This window comes from Colobus angolensis, unplaced genomic scaffold, assembly GCF_000951035.1.
Source record: "Colobus angolensis palliatus isolate OR3802 unplaced genomic scaffold, Cang.pa_1.0 Scaffold77, whole genome shotgun sequence".
Classification (NCBI taxonomy): domain Eukaryota; kingdom Metazoa; phylum Chordata; class Mammalia; order Primates; family Cercopithecidae; genus Colobus; species Colobus angolensis.
In genome coordinates, this window is record NW_012121487.1 from 1,357,112 (window position 1) to 1,365,454 (window position 8,343).

At 48.3% G+C, this 8,343-nt stretch overlaps 1 long non-coding RNA gene across 1 annotated transcript; it reads left to right on the forward strand.

Moving 5' to 3' along the window:
* Positions 1–88: 88 nt before the first annotated feature.
* On the forward strand, positions 89–2,677 carry LOC105502006. The gene is made up of 2 exons (XR_001000269.1): positions 89–329; positions 637–2,677. It is a non-coding gene; the product is annotated as an uncharacterized LOC105502006 (long non-coding RNA).
* The last annotated feature ends 5,666 nt before the right edge of the window (positions 2,678–8,343 follow it).

Here is an 8,343-nt window from a genome sequence, read left to right on the forward strand (position 1 = left end):
TTACCGAGGTAAGGGATTTTTTAAAATCCCATTAAAAAAAATCCCTTACCTCGGTGCCTTCCTCTTTTTATTTAGCTCCTTGAGTTGGTTCAGCTCTGCAAGAATTGAAGCAGAACTAAATGTCTAATTGTAACACCGTGATTAACCACTTCAGCTGACTTTTCTGCCCGAGCTTTGAAAATTCAGTGGTGTTAGTGGTTACCCAGTTAGCTCTCAAGTTATCAGGGTATTCCAGAGTGGGGATATGATTTAAATCAGCCATGTAACCATGAACCCAAAATTTACCAGACCACAAAACCTTTCTACTACTCTACCCTCTTAGAAAAACAGCCACCCTCAAGCCTGTAATCCCAGCACTTTGGGAGGCCGAGACGGGTGGATCACGAGGTCAAGAGATCGAGACCATCCTGGCTAACACGGTGAAACCCCGTCTCTACTAAAAATACAAAAAATTAGCCGGGCGAGGTGGCGGGCGCCTGTGGTCCCAGCTACTCGGGAGGCTGAGGCAGGAGAATGGCGTGAACCCGGGAGGTGGAGGTTGCAGTGAGCTGAGATCCGGCCACTGCACTCCAGCCTGGGCGACAGAGCAAGACTCCGTCTCAAAAAAAAAAAAAAAAAAAAGAAGAAGAAAAACAGCCACCATCACCAGACAGGTGCAAAAGGAGGAAAGTGACCATGTTTTGTTTATGGTTTTCCAGGTTTAAGCTGTTACTGTCTTCAGCAAGCCATGCTTTTCATTGCTGGGTTTGTCTGTAGATTTTAGACCCTATTGCTGCCTGAGGCAACTCATCTTAAGTTGGCAAAAAGGCAGGATGGTTGGATGTGGTGGCTCACGCCTGTAATCCTAGCACTTTGGGAGGCCGAGGTGGGAGGATTGCTTGAGCTCAGGAATTTGAGACCAACCTGGATAACATAGTGAGATACCATCTCTATTATAAACAATAACATTTAAGAAAGAAAAAAAAAGCAGGCGGGTGGTTATGGTGGTTCCCTCCCATCCTGCCGCATAAAGTTTCTGAGACTTGAGAACAGCAAAAATGCTGTTAAAGGGAAATATTAAGAATGAGAATCTGCATGAAGGGTGATTATGTGCCCACAGTTAATTCTTTATACCGTTTTACCCACATGTGGTATTACCGAAGCCGGGCAGAACCATGCTAGTGGAAGATGTGAAATTCAGATAGCTCATTATTGCCAAGAGCTAGGCAGCTTTGATCTCCAAATTGTTATTGCTTTCATTTTTATTGTAATGGAACTGCTTGGTTTTTTGTTTTTTTTTTCTTTGTTTTGTTTTTGTATTGAAGAGGGTTTTTTTCCCTTTATTTTTCATAAGCTACTGTAAATGAAGAAAAAGTGTCTTCTCTGGGCTGTAGGCCTGGCTCAGTGTACACAGGTATACATCCTAAGCTCTCTCTGTTCTCTAATTTGTGGTGACTGAATATGTGTCTCAATCCACGGGGCATTTCTACCTGTGTTTCTGCAGCACCCCCACTGCCTTGAGTCCCCAGCAGTTCTGTTATTGCCTAATACCTGTAGCCATCTGCCACACAGCCAGACATGAAACGCTGGGACAGAGACCATTTAGATTAAATACGACAGCTTATCTTGCTGGGTGGGGAAAGTAAAAAATATGCTGGTTCAAGGTCTAAAGTAAAATGATAAATAATGTTTGTAGCATTAATGAAATATTTTCAAGAAATGTGTCCGGGGGTAGCATTAGCTATGCTGACGAGGCCTTTGGTAACTCAGAAAGCTCTTGGCCCTGATGGGGACTTGCCCTTGCACTTTCTTTATCAGGCTCTGAGCTCACACGGAGCCTCTGGCATTTCCCTGCTGTCAGGAGAAAGGAAACTGGTTGCGGCGGCAGGGTGTGGAATCTGCTGCTGGAACCAGGCTGGAAGCCCACCTGGTAGTGAACAGGGCCCAGCGGGGCAGGCTAGGAGTGTTGTGGTCTATGGGTTTGTTTCCTGGAGAATGTTCAGGAATGTCTTCTTGGCTGCTTTGGTGCTGAGCTCTGTTATCTCACAGCACGTCCTGAAGGCTAACCTAGGTGGGGAGGATGGTGACACTAGCTCCAGGTGGAGTTGGTGAGAAATCTGTCTTCACTTGGAGATACAGGGGCAACCTGTGACCCTTTGAGGCAAGAGCCCTGCACCCAGCTGTCCTGTGCAGCCGTCCGCAGGGGGCTGCACATGGAGGGGCAGGCGGGCCAGTTCAGGGTCTGTGCCAGGCCCTCCTCAGTGCCCTGTAAGGGCCCTTCAGCCTCCTGTCCTCCGTGCGGCTGGGCGCCAGCACCAGGGAGTTTCTATGGCAACCTTAGTGATTATTAAGGAACACTGTCAGTTTTATGAACATATGCTCAAATGAAATTCTACTTTTGGAGGAAAGGATTCGAACAGCATGTCGCAAGGCTGTTAATTAACAGAGAGACCTTATTGGATGGAGATCACATCTGTTAAATAGAATACCTCAACTCTACATTGTTTTCTTGGAGATAAATAATAGTTTCAAGTTTTTGTTTGTTTGTTTTACCTAATTACCTGAAAGCAAATACCAAAGGCTGATGTCTGTATATGGGGCAAAGGGTCAGTATATTTTTCAGTGTTTTTTTTTTTTTCTTTTACAAGCTATTTTGCATTTAAAGTGAACATTGTAAATGTTTGTAATAAAAAATTTTTAAAAATACACTTGAAATGTAATTATTGCTTTGGGCACTTGGGTCATCTAAAAAAAAGGCTTGCATGATTAATGAGGAGAAAGGATTGAGGAAGGGTGGGTAATTAAGTAGAACCATTTTTGGGGGTATCCCCTTAATGCAGGATTAAAGCACTGCTCAAAAGTAGGTAAGTTCAAGGAAGAAGCAATTTCTCAGAAGGCTTTAATTATGAAAGTATTTCCCACACGAGTCCTGGGATTTCTGGAAGGGGTGTGTGGGATTTTGCCACGCTTACATTACCAGGTGGTGGACAGGTGGGGAAGGAAAAGGAAGGGCCATTATTTGTCAGAAGACTGTTTATTGGACCTGGGAGCGGGTGTAACAGTATCACAAAGGCCACCCTGATCTCTTGATCATCAGATAGGCCAAATCCATCCCCTACTGAAAAGGATCTTAGGTAGGAAAAACTTGGGACACAGCCATCCATATCTTCCAAACAGAGGAAAAGCCATCATGCAGACTCTTTGTGGGTGAGAGCTGCTGTGTAAACAGTTCAGGGATGGGGAGGAGAAAACTGCAGGGAAGCCTGGAAATTATGTAACTCCACTCCAAGCTGGAGTGAGAGGCGCCGCCTCTGGGCCCCCACCTGGGCAGTCAGAGGAAAGCCACAGGACAGGTGATGGCAGCCACCGTCTCCTTCAGAACAACATGCTCTCCTCTTTGAGGCTGGTCCTTGTCTTGCAGAAAGTGACACAGGCACCAGATGTCACCCAGGTGGCCAGGCTGTGTGGGCCATGGAGGGGACACAGGAGTGGGCACTGGAGCCAGGACATGGAGGGAGTTGCCTCCCTTTCTTCACGGCATCGCTGTTAGGATGACATGGTCACGGTGCTCTTTCCAGAAGAACTTGGGAGAGCAGATGGTGATTTCTGTAGAGGACGGCAAGGAACATGCAGTTATTGGAACAGCCTCCTAGGAAAGCATTATCCTTATTTACTGAGGCAGGGCAAACAAATCTTTCTGCGTCTCTGTGAGAATTACAGCACAGGGGCAGGAAACAGTGTTTGCCATCCTCCAGCAGCAGAGGTGTGCTGGCGAGGTGAAAGGCCTTTAAGGCCAGGCGCAGTGGCTCACTCCTGTAATCCCAACACTTTGGGAGGCCGAGGTGGGTGGATCAGTTGAGGTCAGGAGTTCGAGACCAGCCTGGCCAACATGGTGAAACCCCATCTCTACTAAAAATACAAAAATTAGCTGGGCGTGGTGGCGGGCACCTGTAATCCCAGCTATTCTGGTGGATGAGGCAGGAGAATTGCTTGAACCTGGGAGACAGAGGTTGTAGTGAGCTGAGATCATGCCATTGCACTCCAGCCTGGTCAACAGAGCCAGACTCCATCTCAAAAAAAAAAAAAAAAAAATTTGCCCGGCATGGTGGTGGTCATCTGTAATTCCGGCTGCAAGGGAGGCTGAGGCAGAAAGACTGCTTGAACCCGGGAGGTGGAGGTTTCAGTGAGCTGAGATCACACCACTGCACTCCAGCCTGGGTGACAGAGTCAGTGAGACACTATCTAAAAAAAAAAAAAAAATTAAAGAAAGATTCAAATGCAGCACTGCTGCGTACAAGGGCTGGGGCGAGAGCTCAGAGCAACTCCTCAGGCAGAGTGGTGAGCCCGCGGGCCCCAGGGTGAGGGGCCTGTTGCACCATCTTTCAAATACTGCCCAATCTCTAGTGTCTTTATGGAAGCCAGCACCTGCACGCACCACTCACGCAGGCAGCGCGTTTTCCTGCAGAACATAAATGCACTTTGGCATGCACTGCGGCCAGCTTGTTAGAACCCCATTCCTGGCTTCACCCTCAGGGATTCCAGTTCAACAGGTCTGAGCTGGGCCCCCAGAAAGCTATATAAGCTGTTCAGATAGTTCTGATGAAGGTGGTGATCCATCCTGAGAGTGGCTGGACCGTCAGTTCCACAATGAGGTGGGTGCTGGGGGTTCCTCATACTTCCGGACCTGGTGGGCTTCAGTGGATCCCTTCTGTGGGTGGGCCTGTGCATCAGGAGGCAGCCAGGTGCCAACCTTCAACCCAGGCAATCACAATAGCATGAGTGTAAGTTCCACAGGTGATGCTGCTGTGCAGCCAGCTTTGAAGATCTCTGTGCTGGGGACCGCAGGGCTAGAGGTAAGATTCATGTTTCTGTGGGTATTAACTAGGAAACAAAAATCTATGGCAGCAAAGCAGTACACCACTGGCCTTACTGGTTACCTAGAAGTGCACAGGTCCTTTATGGTAGAGATATCTACTAAAACTACCTAATAATAATGGCTACAGGCTGGGCGCAGTGGCTCACACCTATAATTCCAGCATTTTGGGAGACCAAGGTGGGAGGATGGCTTGAGGCCAGGAGTTCAAGACAAACCTGGGCAACATAGTGAGACCCATCTCTACCAAATAATTTTTGTTTGTTTGTTTGTTTGAGACGGAGTTTTGCTGTTGTCGCCCAGTCTGGAGTACAATGGCACAGTCTCAGCTCACTGCAACCCTGCCTCCCAGGTTCAAGCGATTCTCCTGCTTCAGCCTCTCGAGTAGCTGGGATTACAGGCATGTGCCACCATGCTTGGCTAATTTGTTGTATTTTTAGTAGAGACGGGGTTTCTTCGTGTTGGTCAGGCTGGTCTTGAACTCCCGACCTCAGGTGATCTGCCTGTCTCAGCCTCCCAAAGTGCTGGGATTACAGGCGTGAGCCACTGTGCCCGGCTCTACAAAATAATTTTTAAAAAACCAATTAACCGAGCATGGTGGTGCATGCCTGTAGTCCCAGCTACTTGGGAGGCTGAAGCAGGAGAATCCCTTTAGCCCAGGAGTTGGAGGCTGCAGTGAGCTGTGATAGTACCGCTGTACTCCAGCCTGGGCAACAGGTTGAGATACTGTGTGTCGGTGGGGAAAGGGGTGGAAGGGGAAGAAAGGAAAAAAATTAATGGAAGCTGGGCGCTGTGGCTCATGCTTGTAATCCCAGCACTTTGGGAGGCTGAGGTGGGTGGATTGCTTGAGCCCAGGAGTTTGAGACCAGCCTGGCCAACATGGCAAAACCCTGTCTCTACTAAAAATACAAAAAACTAGCTGGGCATGCTGGCACGCACCTGTAGTCATAGCTCCTCAGCAGGCTGAGGTGGTAGGATCACCTGAGCCTGGGAGTCTGAAGCTGCAATGGGCTGTGATCACACCACTGCCCTCCAGCCTGGGTGACGAGTGAGATCCTGCCTCAAAAAAAAAAAAAAAAAAAAAGCAGCTACCATTTACTGGCACTCCACCACATGCTTTGTAAACAGGATACTCTTCCTTAATGTGGCTGCAATGTAAGTATTCTCACCTGTTTACAGATGAGACACCTGAGGCTTATATTGAAGACAGTGGTCCAAGATGCCCATGCTAGTTAAGAGGCTGAACTAGACTCCAAACCTGGGTCTGCTGGACTCTAAGGCTGGTGCTCTTTGCTTTTGCCATAGGGCTCAGGCCCCAGCCACTCATGGGCTTCTCTTACCAAGCCCTTTCTCAGGTCAGGTGCCCTCACCCTGTGTGGGGTGGGGCCTGACCCACTCACCCTAGGAGGAGATGGACCTGGTGTCCTCATGTGGTTTGTCACGTTTATCAGTGTGAGCTAGGGCTGGAGGCTAACCCATGGGAGTCTGAGTGCACATACAAAGGCATGGCTTCGGGGCTCCCATAGGTGACCTTAAGGCAGCGGCAGCCAGAGATGGGTCACAAAGGAGAGGGGCAGCAACTGGTTTCTGACATAGTAACTCTCTGATGAGGGGCCAAATCAAGCCACTTCCCCTCCATCTATACCTACCCACACCTCTGCACTGCGTGAATGGTTTGGTTTTCTCCTGTTGGTTCCTTGGTATAAACTTTGGTGAACTTCCTGAAAATCTTCAAATTGTGCTTTATTTATTTATTATTATTTTTCAGACAGTCTTGCTTTGTCGCCCAGGTTGGAGTGCCATGGTGTGATCTCGGCTCATTGCAACTGCCTCCCAGGTTCAAGCGATTCTCCTGCCTCAGCCTCTTGAGTAGCTGGGATTACAGGTGCACACCACCACGCCCAGCTAATTTTTGTATTTTTAGTAGAGATGGGGTTTTGCCATGTTGGCCAGGCTGGTCTCGAACTCCTGACCTCAAGTGATCTGCCCACCTTGGCCTCCCAAAGTGCGATTACAGGCGTGAGCCACCACATCCAGCCAAATTGTACTTTATTGCCTTATTACATCCACTCCCTCTGAAAGGATGAACGGTCACCACTCTGTGAGTGGAGTTGCTCTCTGGGTGCAACGAGTCATTCAAGGAATGTTTACAAGGCCACTGTGCTAGGTGTGGGGTACAAGAGGAACCGATGTCCTCCTCCAGGAGTTGGCAGTGTGCCTGGCCAGCCACACAATTAACAAGCAAATGCTGTGTCTGGGAGCAAATGACTAATCTGATCTAGGGAGTGAGGAGGCAGAGTAGGAGGGTCTGGGGAGGGGGAGGCCTGCCCAGGGCTGCAGGGGAGGGCTGAGGGCAGGGGCCAGGTGGGAGCAAGGCCGCCTTGGATGTCTACTATGTTGAGCACCTCTGCAATGTTCTTTTTTTGTTTTGAGATGAAGTTTCACTCTTTTTGCCCAGGCTGGAGTGCAATGGCGTGATCTTGGCTCACCGCAACCTCCGCCTCACAGGTTCAAGCGATTCTCCTGCCTCAGCCTTCACAGTAGTTGGGATTATAGGCATGCGCCACCACGCCTGGCTAATTTTGTATTTTTTAGCACAGACAGAGTTTCTCCATGTTGGCCAGGCTGGTCTTGAACTCCTGACCTCAGGTGATCCACCTGCCTTGGCCCCCCAAAGTGCTGGGATTACAGGCTTGAGCCACCGTGCCCGGCCAAACCTCTGCAATGCTCTAAGCACATTTAGGAAGTCAGTGAAGACCAGATTTGCTCATTTTTCTTGTGTACATATTTAAATTTTTTAAAATGAGCATTGTTTTTAGAATTAAAGATAGCTTTATTAAACAATTATAACCCCTCTATTTTGGAATAATCCAATCATATTATATGGCCTACGAAAAATTGCTTATTAAAATGTAAAAAAAGTGGGTGGGGATCACAGACAAAACAAAATTGGCTGTAAGACAGTAATTGTTGAAGCTGGGTGATGGGACAGTGTGTTTCATTGTATTCGTTTCTTTTGAGACAGAGTCTCACTCTGTTGCCCAGGCTGGAGTGCAGTGGCACAATCTCAGCTAACTGCAACTTCTACCTCCCGGTTGGAGATGGATCACTCCTGACCTCAAGTGATCCGTCTGCCTCGGCCTCCCAAAGTGCTGGGATTACAGGCGTGAGCCACTGTGCCTGGCCCATTGTATTAGTTTCTAAAAAGAGCTGGAGATTCTCCATTTTAAAATGTGCAAGTGTTTTAGAAAGAACGTTTCACTTGCAAGCACACCATCTGAAGCAGTCCAGGGCGGTGCAGTGGCTCATACCTATAATCCATGTACTTTGGGAGGCTAAGTCAGGAGGATCGCTTCAGCCCAAGAGTTCAAGATCAGCCTAAGCAATAGAGTGAGACCTTGTCGCTACAAAAAATCAAAAAATCAGCCAGGTGTGGTGGCATACACCTGTGGTCCCAGCTACTTAGGAAGTTGAGATGGGAGAAATGCTTG